The 25,750-nt window shown below is 39.7% G+C and overlaps 1 protein-coding gene across 1 annotated transcript in view; it reads right to left on the bottom strand.

The window, feature by feature from the left end:
• The window catches only part of LOC113519309 (uncharacterized), a 133,776-nt gene that overhangs the window by 92,415 nt on the left and 15,611 nt on the right, over positions 1-25,750 (bottom strand). Inside the window, exon 2 of the mRNA XM_052899632.1 lies at positions 18,516-18,574. The gene's annotated coding sequence lies outside the window, so the exon portion shown is untranslated. The remainder of the gene's footprint in view (positions 1-18,515; positions 18,575-25,750) is intronic.

Genomic DNA, 25,750 nt, shown 5'->3' with positions numbered 1-25,750 from the left:
ATCGTGGTTAATTCTAGTGGAATTCCTCATGGTGGGCCAACTGACCTACATTCATTCTCACCTATCATCTTCCACTGGTGCCTCGTCGGTGTATACCGATAGCGTGCGCGGGGTTACCATTCCTTTTTCATCTATTAAAAAGAAGTACACAAGAGGGGGAAATGGATTGTTAGTAACGGTGTCTAACTGACACATTGCCAGCAAATTGTCGTTTGCTTGGGTACCTCTGTCCCATTCGTGAATATAATATTGTATAATAGTAGTCAAACTCCAAGTATTTTGCAGTCGCTCACTTACAAGTGCCGTATGGTCTAGGCATAGAATGAGCCACCCTTTTCTTTCCTGCAGATGTCGTAAGAAGCGACTAAGAGAATTTAATGACCGAGTGATAGACAGCAACATCCTTAAAATATCCACAACCAACCAAAACCTAATGCGGTTGCCATTCCGCCTGCCAAGTGTGACAACTACTAAAGCCCCCGATAGGGAGAAGTCTATTTATTTATTTGTTTATTATTAGCACTTTTTTGTACCAATATAACAGGACTTGTTGAAGGATCTTCTAACTTCAATTCAAATTCAAGCAGTTTCTTTAATTTTCTTTAATTTCCTCTATTCAAAGACAACCTTTGAATGGAGGAAATTAAAGAATGAGTGTTCATCAGTGCACAGTTAATGGCTGACATGATGGTGATGATGATGGTGAACCAATAATTAGATTTTTTGTAATGGATAAACACCAGAGGGAGACTTTGTACAAAAGTCGATTGCTTGGGTACCTCTGTCCCATTCGTGTTTCTACCGTGAAGCAGTTGTGTTTGCATGGCTGTGTTTCGGTTTGAAGGGTGGGATATGGCGTGAATTTACAAGGTACAGAGTAAATAACATCTAAGTCCTCAGGAATGGCAACGCATGGGAGGTATCATGGGCAAAACAGTATACTCTGTTATGTCCATGGCACTACTCATGTCTATAGACGACGGTTACAACTTTCCATCAGGTGGGCGGGCAGCTTGTTTGCCATTCTAAGTTGTATAAAAAAATACTTAGAATATACTTAACTAATTTGTGTTTGTTATATTTACATTATTTTCACTGGTACCTTTCCTACACTGGATTACCCAAATTAAATTATTTTCTCTCTAACTACACTGGATTGGCTGGAAGAGATCTCTTTCAGAGATAAGTGCTCGCTTGCTAACAAGTTGTTAAACTAATCATCGCATGTATTGTTTAAGAATAATAAAGAATATATAAATAATTTTAAAAATCTTTCACCTATAATAAAAATAAGGGCGGATTACTATTGTGGTATAAATAGTATTATAGTATAGTTGTACATGTTGTAGCTACGAAGACAGATGCCTACAGCTCGGCGCGCCCAGCTGCGACCTTAGTAAAGAACGTTCAATATTTCTTTATTGTTTTTGCGCTCATGTTTCTTTGAGAATTTTCCTCAAATTGAGCGCAAAAACCATAGTTATACTGACAGAACACTAAAATAGTTATACTACAGAAAAAAATAGTTATACTACAGAAAAAAAATAGTTTATAACATATGTGTATACTATGGTTGCCGTATGGTCCCAGCACAGAATAGGCCACCCCTTCCTGTCCCGTGGGTGTCGTAAGAGGCGACTAAGGGAGAGCGAAGGATGCGTAGCAGCGTCCCTTTTAAAACATCTCGAAAGCCTAACTGCGATTGTCAATCTACCTGTCAAGCATAGCAACTAGTAGGAAATCCCCCAAAGGGGGAGGCCTATGTTCAGTGGATAATTAAAAGCTGGCATGATGATGATATCATGAAATAAATACATAACTTGTATTGAAAGCATTGTTCTATGTATAAATACTTTATCTAAACAATTTTTTTTTTTGGTGGCTGAAAATGGTATGGTAACCCTGCCTGCGCTAACGGGATACGCTGGCGAAGCACCAGTGAAGGGTGATAAATGAGAATGTAACCAGGCCCGTTAGTCCATTATGATGAATTCATCAGGAATTAACCATGATAGTTTCCAGGGGGAACCGCGAGGAGGTCGACCTGGTTGGGTATATTGCTAGCAATGGGATTCTCAGTCTCCATTACTAACAATCCCTTTCCCCCATTCTAAACTAATATTATAATCAGGTAATATTCAACTTTTTAATTGAAAGAAAAAAGAAAAAAAGAAATATTTAATCTTTTTGAAGTCACTTAGAGCATTTAAATACCAAAACAAACTCCATAGCTTGGACAGAACTCATATAAGTCAGTAATCTTCCTTTAAAAGACTGAGATATGAATAAATTCAAACTGTCATACTGGGAAAAACTTTTCTAGCGGATCCAACTGAAATTCTTTCTTGCGTTTTGTCCCAGCAAACTTTGAATCAACTGTGGCCAATTTTTCCCAAGAGTTTTGTGTTTGACATTCATAAATATTATCACACGTGTGACATAAAACGTTAAGGGATTTGAATCTCATAAAAAAACCATTCAAATATCGTTAAAGTTGTTTCGAGAGATAAGTGAAATGCTAATCTTGCCTGCGCTATGCTACGCTGCGGTATACACTGGCAGGGCATCAGTGGAAGATGATAGCCGTGGATGGATTCAGATGAATTTGCTCATTGTGACGAAATCACCAAGAAACCGGGATGATTTCCAAGACGAACCTCATAAGATTCACCTGATGGGTATACTTCGAGCTATGGGCTCAAGAATTGCCATGACAATTATTACAAGATGTTCTAGAGTCATCATATTCTTGTTTCTTCTTAAAATAACCCAACTATTTGGGGTCTGCATAGTATATTTGTATTGCATAAGGATTTAGCTTTTGATTTTGATTACGAGCAGCTGCCTGCCTGACTTCATCATTCATTCCTTGGGAATGCATTTGTTGGTGATATTTTTGGTGAGTGAAAATGGAATAATAACCCCGCCTGCGCTAATAGGATACGCTGGCGGAGCACCAGTGCAGGGTGATAGATGAGAATGAAAACAGGCCAGTTAACCCATCATGATAAATTCATCAGGAATTAACCATGATAGTTTCCAGGGGGAACCGCGAGGAGGTCGACCTGGTTGGGTATATTGCTAGCAATGGGATTCTCAGTCTCCATTACTAATAATCCCTTTCCCCCCTGTTGGTGATATTAGCAGCCTACAGCACGGAGAAAAGGGTTAAGGAAAAAAGAAGGGCAATGGGAGTGACTAAAGTAAGTTGATGTAAAAAAATGAAAGATTTATGGAGAAAAGAGAAAGGAGGAGCATATCAGTTGCGGTTAAGATAGTGGTAAGAAACTGCAGTTACTCAAGAGCTTTAGATCGCGTACCCATATGCCCTTACTCTAAAATCGAACAGATCGTTAGAGGAGAGGACATCTACCTTTAATATTTCACCAGGATGTTTTTTGTGGAACATTTTGTTATCAATAACTCACACACATTCTTAGCCACATTTCTAAATCCACATAGCAACTCAATTACCTATATAGACGAGTTAATTTAACATTCAATTTTCTGGAACATATATCTTGATTGAGTAAGACTCGACCCGTAAATGTGGCCTCTAACGTATGGCGGCTGTAATACTTTCACTTTGATCGGCGTTTCCCCGCATCGATTCTAATATAATTTGTCGTAACGTTTCTGTAATGTTATTAGTAAGTATGTCTTGTTTACATTACGTATTCAGGTCTCAGGTGTTGATGTCTGTAGCATAATAAATAATAATCATGCACACTCATGATTTTACCCGAGAGATGTGGAATCATAGAGGTTTTATCTAATTATGAATAATACGAGATTAACATTTTACATCGCAGCTAAATCTCTCGAATGATATATTGTATAAAAACGTTCACGACTAATCTTCGATGGGACAGTCAGAGGGTTTTTTTTTTAAGGGATGATAATGGAATGGTAACCCCGCCTGCGTTATCGGTATACGCTGGTGGGGCACCAGTGAGGTGAGGTCAGTGATAGGTGACGATTAAAACAGGTCAGTTAGCCCATCGTGACAAATTCCACTAGAGTTAACCACGATGATCTCCAGGGAAACCTCACGTAGGTAAACCTGATAGGGTGTATTGTTAGCAATAGGTCAGTTAGTTAAATAAACCCCGAAAATTACCGTTGAGAGAATAAAAAGACTGGTCAGCTAGCCCATCATGATACGTAGATCCATATGATCACATAGAGGTCGACCTAACAGAGTATATTACTAGCACTGAAACTGGTAATCCGCATTACTAACCATCCCCCCCCCCCCAGAAATACCATTGTAGTGACTGTAACATTCGATCTGCCCATATTTCGACGAGTAAATGAGAATAACACATGTCCAGGATTGATTTTAACGGGAAGAGTACCAGTAAGGGATGATAGAATGAGATAAATTTAATTTGCCAATCTTATTTTATTTGGCGAGTCCACTAGGAATTAACTAGGGTAATTTTTTGGGGGCAATGCCTAAAAGTTAAACTGATATAGTATAGCATATAGTAAGATGGTCGCCGTGTTTATTTTATGGGAAGGGAAAGGACGGTAACGGTTGTATAGTCCCATTGTTAGTATTGTACTATATATATATACTATTCAGATCATTTTCAAGCATAAAACAAAACCTTGTTCATGTCAACCTTGAAAATACATACATATATATATATACATATCTGTCACGCCTGTCTCCCATTAGGGTAGGCAGAAACAATGGTAGGCCAAATGCTTCGATTCAAACAAACCTCTTTCGCTTCTTCCGCATTCATCAATCTTTTCATACACGCTCGCCGGTTACGGATACTTTTAATTTGGCCCTTCTACAGCACGTCGCCTATTTGGTCGACATACGTCCGTCTAGGGCGGCCCCTACCGACATCTCCATTCATTCTTGCTCGATAAATCTCTTTCGTAATTCTTCTTTCATCCATCCTCTCCAAATGACCAAACTAACGCAACATTCCTTTTTCGATTTTTGTCACTACATCGTCTTTCAGTCCATACTTCTCTCTTAAAAATCTTTGCAATATATTGGACAACACACAGGATCATTTAAAAATGACAAAACTTTTATTTTATTTAATCTACCCTCCAAAAATAAGCATAATATTGTTCGGTATACAAATTCGGAATCTTTAATTGGCTAATGTAAAGTGTAAATGTACAATTTTTAATTATTCTAGATATAAGCTGTTGATTCCAGATGTAATATTAAAATAATAATAATAAAACCAGTTATTATGGTTTAAAAACTAAACCACTGAATTGGTTTTGATAAAATGTCTATAACACAAATCTGTAAGTATATCCTTTAAAAAAAAAACAAGTATTTTCCAAATCGGTTTACAACTATTGGAGTTATGAGGTAACAAACATAAAAAGAACAATCCAATTGTGAACCTACTGCATTTTTTTTTTTACTGTAACTACTTTTTGAATTCAGTCATAAAGAACAAAATGAAATAAGCTTGATCATATCAAGTTAATCTTGATCGAAGTAAGTTGAGCTCCGGAGAGACGTATGTACTGCATTGACAGTGACTGATGGAGCTCATACAGTCCCCGGGGGCGACCAAAGACCGTCTCATAGATCGCAGCAACGAATTTAATCAGAAAGAAAAATAAAAGATCACTAAGATAATAAAATCAACATACTTTGCTTAAAAAATAACGTCCTTGTACAATTAACTGATTGTTAATGTATTAGATAAAATAATAATTATTTAAAATAGGTGTTTAAATTTAAACATATGGGTAAAGAAATCGATAAAAACAAGAACAGTAAAGTGAAAAATATTGTGCCCATTTTCCTTTCCTTGAAGTGGACCGATAGTTTGTTTGCTACTTACTAATAAAAGTATACAGGTGAACACAGAACCTGCTTTTTTTTATGTCGGTTAAAAAACTGCTGCTTAGCTACAGGAACACTAGATCCCAAAAAAATGACTTTATGTCAGACTTCTAAAAGAAGAAAGTTCTCAATTCGATTGAATTTTTTTATATAATATTTTTTATCTCATAACTCCATCGGTTGTAAATCAATTTAATTTTTTTTTATCTAAAAGGACATACTTACGAAATGGTCCAATAGAAATTTTCTTAAAATCGATTCAATAGTTTAGTTTTTAAATCAAAATAAATAACCGGTGTGTCACAATTGAAGTCTGCTTTTCTTTCATTGAACGCAATCTCAACTATACTTTTTTAATAATCAAATATGACATTTTCCATGTACGACGCAATAGATAAACAATATCGACGTTCGTTCCTTTGCCGGCCAGTAAGAAAACATAATAGTTTGTTATAGAGCTACGCCCAAACTCAGTAGCTCCGTGTATACCACACCCACTAATCGATTCAGACCACCTGCCAAACTTGATACATTCGTTCTATCTTCAAATTATTTTATTATATTGTATTCTATTGTGCTTATAATGCACAAATAGAATAATAGTTTATATACTTTGTGTACATATTCTTTTTTTCTGCTACCTTACATATGTAATCTTTTGGAAGGAATAACAAAGCGTATCTATCTATCTATGTTACACCTGGGCTTCTAGACATGTGGCAAGTGAATTCGTCGATGGAATCAACATCGCTAGCGAGTCCGTGACTTGGAATGAGTCATCCGGCGTTGCTATCTCATTGTATATCACGGACTCGCTAGCGATGTCGATTCCATCGACGAATTCACTTGCCACTTGTCTAGAGGGCCTGCTTTGTAGACATGGATTTTCGTGGTTGCTACTTCTAAATGGCGTATCAGGATAAAACATATCTACACCTAACTGTATATGTAATTGATTAATTTTAGTCCTGTCGTGACCATGACGTGGTACAATCTACGTCGAAAAGTCGACATTAAAAAAATAGGGCCTCTAGACAAGTGGCATGCGAATTCGTCGATGGAATCGATATCGCTAGCGAGTCCGTGAGTTGGAAATGAGTCATCCGGCGTTGCTATCTCATTCCAACTTACGGACTTGCTAGCGATGTCGATTCCATTGACGAATTGGCTTGCAACTTATCCAGAGGCCCAGGTACGTAGGTACTATTTACATGCGAAAACATGTCATCGCGTTAAGTCCCGATAGTGTATTTAAAATATATATTGTTTGTATCCATAATATAATGTACTATTGTAATATTTGGGAGGGCACAATAAAGAGTATCTATCTATACCAGATTTTATGTTAGTCGTTCAGGTATACAACTGTGAAAAGAGCATTGAGTTTTTCTCAACAAATAATTTTCCGGAACTATAGTTAAGTTACTTCATAAAAAAAACTATTTAAAAGAGCTCTTTTATTATAAGCCTAATTAACTAAAGTTTAGTTAGATAAAGTCATAAGGACATATAATTAATTACTTGTATTTTAACCACCGTGTGGTCCCGGCGTAGAATGGGCCACCCCTTCCATTTCCGTGGCTGTTGTAAGAGGAGTTAGACTCCTATTATGGGAAATTAATAGTCGAAGAACAAGCAGCGTTCTTTTTAAAACGTCACCAAAAGCCTATTTGGTAATTACTGACAAAACTCCCCTTATGGGGAAGGCTTACGTCAGCAGTGAACACAGTCAGCAGAACATAAACTGATATGAAGATGATAATGATTTTAACCGTAACTTAATAAAAGAATAAATACCATAGCTAAAAAAACAAGTAACCGGTTATATCTTAATATAATAGGAACCGAAATAACTTACATGAATTTTAGTCGAGAAATCTCGACTAGTTTCGGGATCCGGGGCCCTAGTCATAAGTCGACGTGACACGAGCACTAGTCTGTGTCTATATCTTTTAGTCGAGCTTTCTCGACACCCACCTTAGACGTATGTTGATCCGTTCAATTATTACATTAAAATATAATGTACACTTACGAAACTTCTATCAATATAGTTACCGATTTATAATTTAAAAGTTAAACTCTATTATTTATCGTATTATTTTTGCACCATATATGTTAGGCTTTATATAAAAATCCTATAGACACTTTCTTCTTTCGGGTTCTCAAGGTTGACTGGAAGAAATCCCTTTAAAGGATAAGTTCACCTGTGTACATTTTTACCATAATCTAATTAATATCTACCATCATTTCAATCATTAATTTCCCATTGCTGAACATAAGCCTTCAGCGTAAGGGGAATGTTGCCAGTAGTTGCCACGCTTGGCAAGCGGGTTGACAATCGCAGTTAGGCTTTTAGAAATGTTTTAAGAGGGGCATTGCTGCCCGTTCCTTGACCATAAGATCCCTTAGTTGTCTCTTACGACACCCACAGGATGGAAGGGGTGGCTCATTCTATGCCGGGGCCGACACAGCGATAACCTTATGTCTATACTATAAGTGAATATACAAAAACATATAAATAAATTTCAATAACTGGATAATATTGTAACAGATTCTTAGACTATTTCTAAAGTGAAAAAAAGTGTTGTCCTCCTCTCTCCTACTTGCTGTGCCCAACAAGGTCCATAATTGAAGTTGAAATGTTATCTACTAATTTTATTATGGAATGCAATAAGAAATAAAATAAACTCTCAGTTTTCACGTAACAAAGAATGTGGTTTTCGCTAAACTCTAACCCATTTTTTAGTACGCAATATATACGTTTTGGCACGCAAGTTTAGCAACCATTAGTAAAGTTTGTAGTGAAAAGGTTTACGATCTTTTTTATATAGAACAAGATACAAGGAGATTGTAAAACGATATCTCTGACATTTAATGACAAAATAAAACTACCGTTAACTTTATTGTATACGCTTCTTACTTTTATATTTTAGTGAACAAGTTGTGCAGTTTTGTAGTCTGTATTGACACGAATTTGTAATTGTAAAATCAACTTTTGATTTCTTTTTTTATTTCACAAAAGAAAAAATCATAGGCAATAGCAATTATTTTAATTAAAAAACCAAACTAATGAATTAATTTTAATGTAATTTCTATGGAAACAATCTAAAAGTATACTATACTAGATAAAAAAAGAATTTTCAAATCGTCATAATCCATATTAGGGTTATTTATTTTACATTTTATTGTACTTATAATATTACAGAAGTTGTTGAAAAATTTTCAATTTATATAGTGTAGTATAAAATGCAGTCAGTCAGTTAAGCAATCTATAAAGTAATAAATAAAAAAATACAGAATGTGCATATACAAAAGGCGACCTTATCGCTATAAGCAATCACTTACAGACAACCTGGCATAAATTATGGATAAGTACAGAGAGAAAGGTAGATGGCGCTAGTCAAATACAGTAAATACAAAAAAGTATATACATATAAATACATACATAAATATAAATATATAAATATACTAAATTGATCAAGGTAATAATATTCTTGTCCGTTTTTTTTTTTCAGCTGAATTTGTATTCCGAATGGACGCTATAATCATGAAAAATGATTATTCATAAATATTTATAATTAAGTTCACCTGAATAAAAATTAATCAAGTTAATGGTGCTTCAGAAAATAATGGCTCGTATTGTAAAAATGTCCGTGTGTTCCTGGGATAGAATAGCCCATCCCTTCTTTTCCCGTGGGTGTCATAAGAGGCGACTAAGGAGGGCGAGGGATGGGCAGCAGCGTCCCATTTAAAACATCCAAGCTTAACTGCGCTTGCCAATCCGCCTGCCAAGGGGAAGGCTTATGTTCAGCAGTGGACAGTTTAAGGCATCAGCCTTCAATGATAATGATGCTATTAAACACTGGAACACAGTCCCGCTTGACATAAGATCTACCATAAGCAAGCTAGCTTTTAAACATAAATTGTACATCTATTTCTTAGAATATTCCCTCCCCTTTCGATTGAAAAAGAAAATAAAAAAGATAAACTCCTTTTGAAAATCACTAATCAGTTATGTAGCGAGGCGAGACGCCAAATGGTAACATACAAACAAACATCTACATGTGTAATATTAATAAAGATTCATTATTAAAATAAACTTGATCAGAAGCAATTATTTGAATCATGCAATAATTTATTAAAATTTGATTTTTGAACGGTGTGGACTGCCGTACGGTGAGCGTGGACTGTAGGGGCGTTGGTTCAGGCTGGAGTGAAACACAGCGATTACTATTCTGAAGCCTCCGGTACCGTCTGAAGAGAGTATTTTTTCTTGTCCTATTTCTTCTCGAGTGTAGTGCGTCGCTGCCCGGAAGCGAATGCCGCTCGCGATGTCGCGCATCCCCTTGCGGGAGGATGGGAAAACCAGTCCGGAGCCCTAACTCCCCTCTGGTGGTGGCACACGCCGGGCATAAAGATGTCCGGGTCTTCAGGTTGCTGCTGCTGCAGATCGAAGGCTTCTTTATATGTTAGTGAGTGTGTGTATGACTGACGGCTTGGTGGCGCTTAGCATGCCGATGCGGGCTCGCTCTGCGCGGTCTTCGCCTGCCGAGTGAGACCCCGTAGGGGGAGGCCCAGCAAGCTGCCAGCGTGCGAGTGAGCCCAACGGCTCTGTGTGCTAAGCGTCAGCTTCGTTATTTGATGCGTGCGTGCTGGCTATGAGTTCACGCGCGTAGGGTCTTGAGTCCGGCGGCCGCGCATGTAGCGGGGCCAGACCTTTGAGGTGGTCCCATGATGAAGCGTCTACGCGCGCGAACATCCTGGTGGCCAGGTTCTCTATAACCGCGTCCAAGGTGGGCATCTTGAGGTCCCTCTCGAGTGTGGTGTTCCTCACGTACCTATGTGCGCCGGTGATGGTACGCAGTGAGAGGTTTTGTTGAGCTTGCAGCTTTTTCTTGTTGAAACGACTTAGATTGGGGTACCACGCCGGCGCAGCATAGGTCAGCCGTGGTCTGATGTATGTTTTATAAATTGTTGTCTTCACCCCGAGAGGGAGGTTTCCTTGGAGCGCTGGACGCAGGAGGTGCCTGGCAACTCTCGCCTTATTGCACACCGCGTTTGTATGAGCGCCGAAAGTGAGCCTTCGATCTATGACCACTCCGAGGTAGGTGACGGTGGCGGACCACTCGATCGGGGAGTCGCACAGGTGTAATTTTTCAGGGTGTTGCTTCCGGCCGAAGAGGATCGCCTGCGTTTTGCGCACGTTCACCGATAATCGCCATTTCTTCAGCCATTGGGGTAGTGTGTCCAGGAGTCTCTGTATCTTTGTTGCTGCATGCGATGCGGTGATGGACGACGCGATATAAGCTGCATCGTCTGCATACAGCGCCAAGGTGGTCTGGTGGGTGGTAGGTATGTCGTCGGTGAACTGTGCATATAGTGCCGGCGATAGGCAGCTTCCTTGTGGAACACCTGCGCGGATCGGACGCTCTCCCGAACAGGTTTGCTCGACCGTCACTATGAATCTCCTGTTCTTCAGGAAGGAGGCCACCACTTGGATTAACCTTCTTGGCATGTCCGTCTGGGTGGCCAACTTGTATGTCTATTGAATGCCGCTCGACGAGAGGCGGCCTATCTTTATACCCGCCAGCTCGCATGATAACGTTTCCAACTCGCGTTAGCGAATCTGCGCGAGCGGGACGGGGCGAGAAAGAACGAGACGCGTGTCTCTTCAGATCGGTACTCTATAGCGTCTATTTATTGCAATTTACAATTTCTTAATTCTATTTATTGTTACAATTTCTATTTCTATTCGTAGGTAATAAGGACAACACACAAAGGAATACTTTATTTAACTTACACTATCTTAAATCTATGTAAATCTATATAAATAACAGAATACAAAACGATTAACTAGGACTTAACAACTATAAATTACGATATATACAAATAATGTCGCGAACATAATCTCCCGCCGCAGCTCTCGTAGCTGGAGTTAACTCGTGTTCGCGTCGCTCGATGTCGATGTGGGCAGTATGATCAGCTTCTTAGTGGGTCGCCGTAAGATGCCCTTGTTCGTCCGCACGTCGACTGCTCGGATCTCGCCGTCTGGTCCAGGGTAGGTCGCCACCACCACGCCTCGCGGCCACGTGTTGCGAGGCAAGGTCCCATCAGCTATCAGGACCAGGTCGTCCATTTTGATGGCTCCGTGTGTAGCTCGGGGCTCCCGCCGGTGTTGCAACTCGGGTAGGTACTCCTTCACCCACCGGTTCCAGAAGCAATCAGCTAGCCTCTGGCTGGCACGCCACTCCTTGTGTCCCGCCGCGTCGCTCTCTGTGAAGCTGCCTGGCAGTGGGACGCGCGATGGACCGCCCAATACGAAGTGATTGGGGGTTAGGGCGCTGTCGTCGTCTGCCGATGTTGACACGTGGGTTAGCGGTCGACTATTGAGGGTGTGCTCGACCTCGACCAGCAGAGTGTGGAGGACCTCTTCCTTGGGGGCCCGCTCGTTCAACGTGGTGGCTAGTGCGGTCTTCACGCTACGCACCAACCGTTCCCACGCACCTCCCATGAAGGGTGCGCTCGGGGGAATGTAGCGCCACCGGATGAAATGGACTGATGACTCTTCTTGGATGGCTTCCTCGGCTGCTTTCTTCAGTTCGACGTCAGCACCTTTGAGGTTGGTGCCTTGGTCGGACCATAATTCCGTGGGACACCCTCTGCGGCTTATGAAGCGCCGCAGGGCCATTATGGCGGAGTCCGTGCTGAGGCTGCCGGCGATTTCTAGGTGGACTGCGCGCGTCGTTAGGCAGATGAAGAGCACTCCGTATCGTTTCTGGTGAGTGCGGCCCACTGTCACGGTCATAGGCCCGAAGTAGTCTAGGCCGGTGAACGTGAACGGTCGTTGATGATGCGCCAGCCTGCTCTGTGGATGGTTGCCCGTTGACGGCTGCGCCGGTCTTGCTCTTCGTAGGCGGCACAGCTGACACCTCTTCAGTTCACTGCGGACGGCGTGTCGTAGGCGCAACACCCACAAGTGTTGTCGCACCTCGTTCGTGGTGATCTCGAAGCCGCCGTGGTGAAGTTTCCGATGCACCCATGCGATGTATAGGCGCACCCAGGCGTGGTTTCCGTCGACGATGGGGGTTCTCGTTGCTCGGCTGACAGATCGGCGGCGGCTGCTATTCTCGATCGAAGTCGCAGAATGTCGTCGTTGTCTATGACGACTGACAGCTGTATGAGTCGACTGGATGACGGCAGCTGTTTCCCTTGTTTCAATACTGCGATTTCGTCGCCGAACGCCTCTTGTTGTATCGCGCGAATCCATAGCCGTCGCGCGCGATCTAGGTAGTGTGTGTCTATGGGGATGAAACACACAGATGGACTATTGCTGTTCTTGATTTTCATCTTCGTCTTCTCTCTATCGACTTTCTTCGTGCGGGTCCAAGTGGGGTCGGCGCTCTCTTTCTTCTTGTTTCTCTTTCGGATGGCGGTGCAGCGTTGACTGGTCGGTCGCAGGAGGTCGATGAACTGCAACACCCGTGCTGAACTGCGAACAAGTTTCAACCAATTAGAAAAACGTGACGGATCGGGTAATGCTATAGACAACTGCGTCGCGTTCTGTAGCTTGTGTACGCGTTCTTCTCCCGTTTCCGCTTGACTATCGTCGCTCGAACTATCTTCACGCGGCCACTGTTCTTCATTTTTGTCGAAATTCCTTTCGACCGGTCGGAGACGTCGCATCGTCGAGTCGTAGTTGTCCGGCGGCACAGGGTCGTCCTTCTTCCATAATAACCCCGTCTCGTATCCTCCCGCCGGTAACGGACGAGTTTTCTCTTCTAAAATGCGTAGGGCGCGACGTTCTTCTTCATTGTAAGACCTCTTCGGTGCGATTCCCAGCGATTCGAGCGCGAAATGTTGCTTCATCATTTCTTCCATCGATTGTTCCTCTTCGTGTGTCGTCACTATGTGGCTGATTCTGTGCACCTGCTGTCTTGTCCTGCCGCGACTCGTACCGTGCAGTACCCATCCCAGGTCGGTGAGTGATGCGACCGGCTGCGTGTCGGATCCTCTTCTGACTTCGTGGGCCAGCAGTAGGTGCCAGTTGTCTTGCCCCAACAGTACCGTCGGTTTGCCCTCTTCATAGACCAATTCCCTCTCTATGTCTTGTAGATGTGGACAGCCCTTGATGACGCTGCGCGGTACCGACTGCGGTGATAACTGCAGTCTGTCCATCGTCCGTGCCCCCACTGTGTATTCTTGTGAATTCCGCCCACGGATCTTGAAGTGGACACGCGTCGATTGAGCTGCGTTGATCCGTGCCCCGGCCACACCTTCCATGTAGAATGGTGCGGGGGGACCCGTAGCACCGATTCGCTCCGCCACCGCCGTCTCGATGATGGTGCAAGTCGACCCGTCGTCCAGTAGCGCGTAGGTGTCGCACGTTCCCGTGGGACCGGTGACTCGTATCGGCAGGATCTTCAGGAACGCGATCTTGTCGTTTTCCCTTGCTGATGCGGTGACTGCGGCGGACTTGTCCTCGACGACGTGTGTTGTTACTTCATTCTCCGGCTGTTGTCGCGTGGTGTGCAGCAGAGGGTGATGAGTCTGCGTGCACTCATCTACTCCACATCTCTTGCTCTTGCAGGCGTGGCGAAATCTTCTCACTTTGAGGCAACGGAAACACAGCCTATGAGTCTTCGCTAGCTCCCATCTCGCCGATGTGTCCGCTTCCTTCATCGTCTTGCAGTCCGATGGAGCGTGTCCCTCTCGTCGACACATCGGGCACGGTGGTGTAGCGGGTTTCTCCTGCGTCGTGTATGTCTTCGCCGTCTTCCTAGGAGCGGACTCCCGCCGGTCTTCGGACGGTATCTCCTCGGCGGGGGCGAAGTTTCCACATTGTGCGGCGGTCCTTTGCAGGAACTGAGAGAGTGTTATGAGGTCCGGTTGTCCCTCCGGTTGGTCGTTGGCGAAATCGTAGTACTTGAAGCGTAGTACCGACGGCATCTTCTCTGTGACGTTTCTCACTATTTCTTCATTGTAGAGGTAGTGACTCTTGTTCAGCGCTCGTATCGTGGCGACGACGTTCTGCACCTTGCTTGCGAAGAGGCAGACGTCTCTTGCGTTGTCCGAGAGTCGTGGTAGCGCGCGGAGTTTGTTCAGTTCGGCTGTGACGAGTGCTCCAGGGCGGCCGAACCTCGCGGCTAACATCTTCATCACTTCTTCTGCGGTCGTAGACCCGACGAATAGGGAGCGTGCCGCGTCCTTTGCGGCCCCCTTCAAACTTCTGCGCAGTCTTGCTAGGTTCTCTTGTTCTGTGAGTTGACTTGCGCTCTCTTCATAGGCCATCTTCCATGGTAACCACTCGCTCGACGATCCATTGAAGACTGGCAACTCGGTGACTCTTGACGCTGTGGAGGGCAGTATGTTGCGAGCGGCCATCTGCATGGCGATCGCAAACTCATTACAATCGATGCCCACCTTCAGCACCGGTTCTTCTTTCTTCATCGACTGCATCGCTGCTGCTATCGTAGGAATGGCGGCATGTGGGTCAACGTGGCGTGCGTGGTCCCGGTGAAGTGCGTCGCTGCTCGGCTGTGGCGGCGGCGCTCTCGAATCCTCTTCAACGGGTCTCGATGGGACGAACCCCTGACGCTTGCCGGTGACTTCTTCTATCTCTGGTACATGCGGCTCCATTGTGAGTGCCAGCGTGCTTCGACGAACCCAATCCGACGTTCGTTCTCTTCTGACGGTAGCGTCGTCGTCTTCTACTTCCTCGTCGTCCTCTGATTCGGCTTCCAGGGCGGCGACACGTGCGGCGGCCAATTCCACCTCCTTTCGAAGTAGCTCCTCCCGTGCCTTGGCCAGAGCCTTCTTCTTCTGCGAGGCCGTGGTGCGAACCGTGCGTGCCGTGCCGTGCTTCGGTTCCTTCTTCCTTGCTGTCTCCTCTGTCGTTCCTGTGGCTTCGGTAGTCTCCGTGGCTCCTGTGGTCGTCGTATCGCCGGACGTGTTCGTAGTCGATGTGGTGGCGGCGGTAGACGACGTGGCAGCGACAGAAGGCATTCTGACAGCCGCAGACGACGTGGTGGCAGCAACGGACGGCGTGGCAGCGACGGACAGCGTTCCGGCGGCCGTAGTCGACGTGGTGGCGGCGGACGTTGTGGCTTCGGTGACGGCGATTTTTTGTTGCGACGACTTCATGTTTCTCGTAGTCGGCATTTCAGCGATCCGGCTTCAGAATGGTCTTCCTCCAGCGATCCGGCTTCTCGATGTACCAACGGTGTTCCTCCAGCAATCCGGCTTCTCGAAGGACCACGATGAACGGTGTGGACTGCCGTACGGTGAGCGTGGACTGTAGGGGCGTTGGTTCAGGCTGGAGTGAAACACAGCGATTACTATTCTGAAGCCTCCGGTACCGTCTGAAGAGAGTATTTTTTCTTGTCCTATTTCTTCTCGAGTGTAGTGCGTCGCTGCCCGGAAGCGAATGCCGCTCGACGAGAGGCGGCCTATCTTTATACCCGCCCGCTCGCATGATAACGTTTCCAACTCACGTTAGCGAATCTGCGCGAGCGGGACGGGGCGAGAAAGAACGAGACGCGTGTCTCTTCAGATCGGTACTCTATAGCGTCTATTTATTGCAATTTACAATTTCTTAATTCTATTTATTGTTACAATTTCTATTTCTATTCGTAGGTAATAAGGACAACACACAAAGGAATACTTTATTTAACTTACACTATCTTAAATCTATGTAAATCTATATAAATAACAGAATACAAAACGATTAACTAGGACTTAACAACTATAAATTACGATATATACAAATAATGTCGCGAACAATTTTCATTTGATGATATTTTTGAAATAATTTGCAATTCATAAATTTGTAAGTCACTGTGTTTAATTAAAGGTTGATTGATAAGGAATGTATTTTTTTAATTATCAATTTTTATGATTTTACCGCTGGATTCGAAAAATGGTTATCTGTTGAGTAGAACAAGAAAGTCGACAATTACTTTTTTAAAATAATAAATTTAATGAATAGAAATAAATATTTTTTTTTTTTTATACAACTTAGAATGGCAAACAAACTGACGACCCACCTGATGGAAAGTGGTAACCATCGCTTATAGACATGAGCAGTACGATGGACATAACAGAGTGTACTGTGTCGCCCATGATACCCCCCATGCGTTGCCATTCCTGAGGACTCAGATGTTATTCCTCTGTACCCTGTAAATTCACGCCATATCCCACCCTTCTAACCGAAACACAGCCATGCAAACACAATTGCTTCACGGTAGAAACACGAATGGGACAGAGGTACCCAAGCAATCGTTTTTTTACAGTCTCCCTCTGGTAAACATATATATATATATATATATATATATATATATATATATATATATATATATATATATATATATATATATATATATATATATATATATATATATATATATATATATATATATACTGAGTCATCACTTTTTTTATTGTATATGATTCTTAGACAACGCTTCTGTAATAGAAAGGTACTGCGATAATGAAATTGAAATTGATATCATTTATTTGCTGGAATAAGGTACATTTTTATAGGTATTATATTAACTCTTAGAAGCTTAATTTTTTAAATAAAATTAAAAAATATATAAGGGTACACTTATACTTTTACTGTGTTTACTAATTGGGGAAAAATAGTAAAAGAAAAATCAAAACGATATATTTATATATTTATTTTCAAAAAAAAAAAACATTGGTAACATGTAACAGCCGAATATTAAAATAAAATCGATTGTAGGCGCCCAATGCGATTTATAACCCCGGTATCAAATTTGAAACTTCAGGTTTAAATACCTGAAGTTTAATAAGTGGGGTTAATTATAATTAGTCATTAGTCATTTATTCAAAAAACAATGTACATTGTGTCTGAAATAAGGTATGAACATACAAAAATCATTACATTAACTTGAATATTACAACCATCCAATAACTATAATAATAACAATAAATTATAATAAATAAATTCTGCAATAAACAGTGTCAATTGCATCGTAATATTATATACATATGTCAAATTCATTTTTAATTATTTATATTAATCAACAATACAGAAGTCATGATGATTTAAAATCATTCAAAACATATCATTCTAATTACATATAAACGAGTAATATATAAAGATCCAATTGTTAACTATACCTACATTTACCATCAACATATAAGCCATTATTTATTTACTGCTTAAGATACGCCTCCACCATAAATTGCCTTTGCCATTGAGGGATTCTGCCAGTAGTTGCCATACTTGGCAGATGGTATTATTGGTAACCAAAATTAAGCTGCTTTCATGAAGTTTTAATAGGGACGCTACTTCTACCCAACCAGGTCGACCTCCTGGCGGTTCTCCATGGAAACTATCATGGTTAATTCCTGATGAATTCATCATGATGGGCTAATTGGCCTGTTTTCATTCTCATCTATCACCCTTCACTGGTGCTCCGCCAGCGTATCCCGTTAGCGCAGGCGGGGTTACCATTCCATTTTCACCCATCAAAAAAATAGGGACGCTACTGCCTATTCTCTACAATTAAATTACTTTGGTTGCCTCTTACTACACGGGAAAGGAAGGGGTGGCCCCTTCTATGCCGGGACCACACCGCGAATACCGGTCTATAATATTGCAAATAAATTATTAATTGATTAACAACTATAGCTATTTGTTAGAAAATTCACATACCTGTTAAAGAAGCACCCCTCGTGCTGCCAAGTGTCGCTGCACCGGTATAAATAGACTACCTGTAATTAACATAAATTTTAAATAAACATAATCTTACTAAACTATACTTTATTTATTTATTTATTCATTAAAAATAATTATAACATTATAACAGCAAAAGCCAAATCAATGTTATAAATCTAGTGTGCTAACATACAAAGTTATAAATGTATTGAACCCGACTCTAGATATGTCTGAGCCGCTTCTAATATTTTGTTTACAAGCACTTTTTTCACAACTCACCGACAGAGGGAGACTATACAAAAGTCATTTGCTTGTCCAATACATCCTTTGAATCAGCTGGGCCGTCAGCTTGTTTGCCATTTTAAGTTGCAAAAATATATATATTACACTAGTGTTTTTTTTTTATTACATAATAATAGTTTCTTATAGTTCTGTCGATAACAAATAGGTAAAAAATAACGAGCGACCCTTAAAAATACGTGTCTAGCAAATAAAATACTGATACAGTCGATGGAATTTTTGAAAGCATACCATAACCTTTGCCTTCAGGGCTGGTAGAGTGGAAGGGACGCCATGAATGCCAATAGAAACATAACACAGAGATAGACATTTGAATACAAGTATGGGTTTTTGACCAGATATTCATTTATATATTTACTTATTTATTTATTTGTTACAAGTTATATTAACAGATATGAACAATTTTTATATGTAACTTAGAATTGCAAACAAGCTGACGGCCCATCTGATGGAAAGTTGTAACCGTCACCTATAGACATGAGCAGTACTATGGACATAACAGAGTATACTGTTTCGCCCATAATATTCCACATTGGTTGTCATTACTGAGGACTCAGGTATTATTCCTCTGTACCCTGTAAATTCACTGCCATATCCCACTCTTCAAACCGAAACACAGCCATGAAAACACAACTGGTTCACGGTAGAAACACGAATGGGACAGAGGTGCCCAAGCAGACGACATTTGTACAATGTCTCCCTGTATTTATCCTCTAAAAGAAACAACAATAATGTGACAAAGATTTTTATGACCTTGAGGCTTCAATGACCTAGACTCTCAACTTAAATCTTTGCCTATTTCAATTAAAACTCTACCCTATTTATTCTAGAAACCCAAGAATTAATTATTGGATTACTTCATCAAATTTTATAATTTTCTTTGCCACTTGTCAGTTTTAATCACATTTTCAACCGCCGCCACTCACCACGCCATATTTTATAAGTAAATATTTATTTTTCATTCACAACTGCACATTTTAAGGGGGTTTTAAATTGAATCGAACCACTCAGCGGCGAGGGCTGCTATCGACGGTTCTGTAATTTTAATTTAGCGGCTTCTTTGACTTTTCGTTCACTAATTGGTCTGTGCTGATTTAGTTCGTGATAAACTGACCGACAGGAAGCCTTTGTAATGCTGAACAAACACATTTGTAGAGCTTGAACGCTGGATTAAATAGTTGATTAAATATAGGATAACTCAGCACAATTCTATATTTACTGCCATAGCCCGAAGGATAAGCACGTTGAAATATGTAGTAATGGGCTTGTCACTACTAGCCCATTACTAGCTAGACTAGACTAGCTTCGAGCTCGAAGAACTGACAAATGATAGAGAAGAAAGGTTCTTGAGCGACCACATACAGAAATATGCAGTATGAGACAATCCCCCAATATATGGAGTGACGACTTCAAATGCATTGGAGAGAGTCAGCGGATGCAGGTGGCTTAGTACCGTACCTGAGCAGTGGACAGTTCGACTGATATTATTGTGTCTCAAATTAGGATATAATCTACCCCTGCACTAAACGTCATTCAAATCTGTTCAGTCGTTTAAGTGTGAATGAGTAACAAACATACATACATGTAAACGTCTTTGAAAACTTTTACATCTTACTTATATAATAATATTGTAACTGAGTAATGTTTTTACATAGATGTTTAAAAAAAAATGGTTTTGCCAGTAGTTTCCACGCTTGACCGGCATAGGATATACTAATGTAGATAGATAGATAGATAGATAGATAGATAGATATATCGTTTATTTGTTTGTTACTAATTAAACACAACATGTACATAAGAATAGATAATACATAAAACAACATAAGATTTATAAAATTGTGTTATTATGTGTGATCTGCAGCAATACAAAAAGGTCGAAAGCTCAGCGTGTAACATTGTTCAAGGAACAAAACACTGATTTTCAGCTTTAATAATGATTTTTGATTTCATATAATAATAAAATTCAGATGAAATTGGCTTTTTTTACCTACAAGCTCAATAGTTATTAATTCGCGTTCAATCACATCATATAACATGAATAAATTATGAACTTCTGGAATTGGCTTATAAATATAAAAATATTATGAATAATTTACAAGTAACAAACACATCGATCAATTACAAACACATCACGCCTATATCCCTGCTTTGGTAATGGCAGAATAATATTTCTATATTATTTTTATATGAAATGATATTCTAAATGACGTGGGATTAACAAATAATATGGTAGAAGGCGCTCTGAGTTGAATTTTTAATCACATAACCATTAATAAAACATGATTTGGATATTTTAATATTATTTTCATAATAATATTAAAAAAAAAAATTATACAACTTAGAATGGCAAATAAGCTGATGGAAAGTGATAACCGTCGCCTATAGACATGAGCAGTACCATGGACATAACAGAGTATACTGTTTCACCCATGATACCCCCCATACGTTGCCATTCCTGAGGACTCAGATATTATTCCTCTGTACCCTATAAATTCACGCCATATCCCACCCTTCAAACCGAAACACAGCTATGCAAACACTAATTAATATAACTTTCTAATTAATAATAAAAGATTGAGTCCCACAGAAAAAAAAAACTGATTTAAATTGAAAAAAAGAAATCTGTTTATTCAAGTAAACTTAGATTTAAACATTTCTGAATAGTAAGTTTTTTCAATACCGTCAAATCGAAAAGCAATTTCCGAGAAGAACGGGCAAGAAACACAACTGTTTCTTTTTATTTTCAAAAAGTTTAATTATAATTCTGACCAAACCATTTATTTTTATCTAAAAACTAAATGACACAACCAATTTTGTTAAAATTTCTTTGAGATCAATCTGTAAGTTTATTATTTTAAATAAAAAAGATTTTTCCAAATCCATTTAGAACTAACGGAGTTATGAGGTAACAATTATAAAACAAATATAACCGATGTGAAAACCTTCTTTTTAAAGTCGGTTGATAAAAGTAGTATGTAAATATTCTCCGTCTCACATACGTACTCCATATTCCAAAAGCCAATCATCGGCTGAGCCATTAAAATACAAGAAGTTTCTTTTTTAATGAGATGGTAAAAATGGTAACCTCATCTTCGCTGTCGGTATAAGCCTACGTGTGAATCGTCCAATCGTGATGAATCAAAAAATTTTTTACTGAACTAAGACTGTTATCTTACAGAAGTCCATATCACTGGTTATTTCTTATATATATATATATATATATATATATATATATATATATATATATATATATATATATATATATATATATATAGAATTATTTTGTTTATTTTGTTTATTTTGTTTAATTCCGCTAACATAAATGGGTGCTGAATGATTAACATTAGGCTCCGAGCAGCATTCTAACAATTTGCCCGAAAATGTCTCGTTTAGAGGTAACAATAGCAGTCGGAAAGTGATGGCTAATTGGAAGGTTGTGGAACTTTTGGTAATAATAGTGGTGGTCAAACATTGAGTGTTGGCAGTCGCACACATACTAATGATAGCGGAATTAAACAAAATAATACTAACCAAACAACCATTTAATAAAAAATTAACCGCAATGGTTTCCAAAGGAAATCGCGTAAATGTTAACCTTATAGATATCTGACCCAAGAAGTATTACATAAACAGTCAGCATTTTTAATAGTAATGGAGGATTAATAATGGATAACATTTAAATGACCTTATTTCTCCGCAAATGTCAAAGTGATTATTCGAAGCGGACGGTGCTTAAGCATTTCTGCATAATTCATATTACGGTAACTGAAACGAAAAAGAAAACAATCACTTATTCTTCGAAAAGAAAATATTGATTTATATCAATATTTAAAGGTTTTTTTTTTTCTACAAAATACGTAACGGAAGATCGTGACAACCCTATGTTGACGTTTTTGATCAATTTAAATCATCTAAGACCTTAATCCAAATCATTCGGAAATTTAAGTTCTAGGATGTTCCTTGAACAACGCATTAAACTGGCTACATACGTTTCAGATATTTTTCCACCCACGAACGCTCAGGTTATGGAGTGAGCTCCCTGCCGAGGTTTTCCTAAGAGACTACAGCATGGGTTCTTCAAAAGGGGGGTAAAGAGGTTTCTTCAGCGTCGGCAACGCACGCGTAATACCTCTGGAATTGCAGGTGTTCATAGGCTACGGTAACCACTTACCATCAGGTGGGCCGTTTGTTTATTTGCCACCTCAGTGGTATAAAAAAAGGCTACAGCATGAGATTCTTCAAAAAAGAAATAAAGAGATTTCTTTAGGGTTGGCAATGCTCGCGTTTTGCTCCTGGTATTGCAGGCGTTCATAGGCTACGGTAATCACTTTCCATCAAGTTGGCCGTATGCTTTCCACGGCAGTAGTATAAAAAAAAAACAAAGAAAAATCTATCAGCTACTCAGAAACGCACCCAAATGGTTTCTATTTTTAAGGGGCATTTAAAGGTTGTCGATTGACTTTTATTTTCGTTTGTCACACGATATCTTCATCGATTATAAAGAGGTATTATTTTTCCTTTGTTATAGATAGGGTTGACGCTGCGTTGCTTTCATAAGAATTTTGTTGTACTTGAAAGCTATTTTTTTATGAAATAAAATCTTCTTGCAAATAACGAATATATTATAAACTAGCTTTTTGCCCGCTGCTTTGTGCGCGTGTAAGCTTGACTTTCAGGAACACCGACTATAACGACATTGTAACTGAGAAAACTCTCACTAGCTTCAATATCTCTATTAAATCCTACTACCTCTCCCTTTAGTACTATTTTGCTGTGTTCTCTCTTCGTTTTCCTACATCATTCTCTCCTGTTGTATGTATTCTATTAAATATGTGTATGTTTATGTATACATTAGTATTTATATAATAGTGCGTCACCTACCCTTTGTCTTTTTCTCAATGTCCTCTACCCAAAGGTTGTCTGGAAGAGATTGCTTAGCGTTAAACCGCCTTTTGTATCACATCTCATTTATAATTACTGTATTTATTATTTTTTTACTTGGTGCAATAAACTGTAAAATATATACATAAATAGATAATTCAGTAGTTTTGCGTAATGCTGTTACATACATAAACAGGCAGACAGTCACAATTTCCAAAAGAAAGAAAGAAAGAAAGAAAACATTTATTGAAAATATAGTATTTTGGTCCCTGTTGCTGCTCTTTTTAAAACCCCTCATATTTTAAGATGTCTTATTCTCATATATATCCGTGTATATTTTTATTTTTTTTAACGGGTGAAAATGGAATGGTAACCCCGCCTGCGCTATTGGTATACGCTGGCACAGCACCAGCGATAGATGAGGATGAAGCAGATCAGTCGGCTCGTCGTGAAGAATTCAACAAGAATTAACCACGATGGTTTCCAGGGGGAACCGCATGGAGATCGACTTGTTAGGCTGTATTGCTAGCAATGGGGCCGTTCCAAACTATTTCTAACAATCCCTTTCCCCCCAGTATGTTTTTATTGGGTATGTTGTATTACAATACACTTGTAGTGAGACGGAAATTAAATTTAATTATGTTTTAAAATTAATACAGGGGAATAATGTAGCCAAACCGTACTGGTATCAATATCAATAGGAGCGTCCAGTGTCTACGTGCGAGCACGTAGACAGCACTTACTTGGTATTCCGTTAAGATGAACAGAGTTGGAAAAGCAAGCACGTCTCTCTCCTACATTGAAACTACTCAATAATGTTTTGAGCCGGTGTCCGCAATTAGACGTGTTTGCCTCCAACTTGCTGGAGTTGGGGGGAAACGGATTGTTAGTATTGGAGACTGAGAATCCCATTGCTAGCAATATACCCAACCAGGTCGACCTCCTCGCTCGGTTCTCCCTGGAAACTATCATGGTTAATTCCTGATGAATTCATCATGATGGGCTAACTGGCCTGTTTTCATTCTCATCTATCACCCTTCATTGGTGCTCCGCCAGCGTATCCCGTTAGCGCAGGCGGGGTTACCATACCATTTTCACCCATCAAAAAAAAAATTGCTGGAGTTTGATCAGATGACCACACAGTAATAATAGTAATAATAAATACATTTATTTTCTCTTCACAATTTATCACAGTGAGATACAATGAGACATGCTTATATTGAAGTAATCAAATTATAAATATAATTGTGAGAGACTGGTGCCTGAGATAGGTATAAGAATACCTGTATTACAGCTCACCAGGGCCCCACTCCGCAGAGTTACTTACCAAGTACTTGTAATATAATAAGTGAATTGTTTTGTTTATAGTGTTTGTATCCAGAGATATAGATGTTATTTCTATAATTGTTATGTTTTTTATTTAAATCTGATTAATATAATTCCATTTAATTACACATATCGTCACCTCTATGGCATACGAACCTGCAGTTTTTTCAAATTTGACATTTCTTTAAAAATCTACATTTTGCGTCATATTACTTATTATGGCTTATTTTCAAATTTCTGTCTCTAACGGTTAAAGAAATCGAGTAGCTCGAATCTCCATATTTTTGTGATATACCCAAAGTAAACTTACTTAGCATATTTTTATAGTATTTTCTTTAATAAACACTTTAATTTGAAAATTTCAATAATTATTTTATCAATTTTTCAATCATAATTTAGTTATTTTACATGAATGATTGCTATAACGTTGTTATTTAAACTGAAGTTCTCTCCAAAACACGTGATTTATACCTTGGTATATTTACGAAAGTGGCATTTTCGTTAGTTTGCCAGATATTAAAATAAATTATTTTCTTTGGCAACTTACGAAACTGCCACTTTCGTAGATTTGTTGTTGTATAACTCAATACCTAGGAACTCTCACGTATGAAGGTGCAAAGTAACGAATATGCATTTCTTTCTGATACTTGTAATATAATAATAATTAATTAATTAAGCGCATTCAATAAAAAACAGAATTTTAAAACTAAAATGTTAGCATGGTC

The sequence above is a fragment of the Galleria mellonella genome, unplaced genomic scaffold, assembly GCF_026898425.1.
Source record: "Galleria mellonella isolate WM207_F2 unplaced genomic scaffold, CSIRO_AGI_GalMel_v1 utg606, whole genome shotgun sequence".
Lineage (NCBI taxonomy): Eukaryota > Metazoa > Arthropoda > Insecta > Lepidoptera > Pyralidae > Galleria > Galleria mellonella.
Note: the sequence above shows the minus strand (reverse complement) of the source record. Positions and strands in the feature narration are given on the sequence as shown.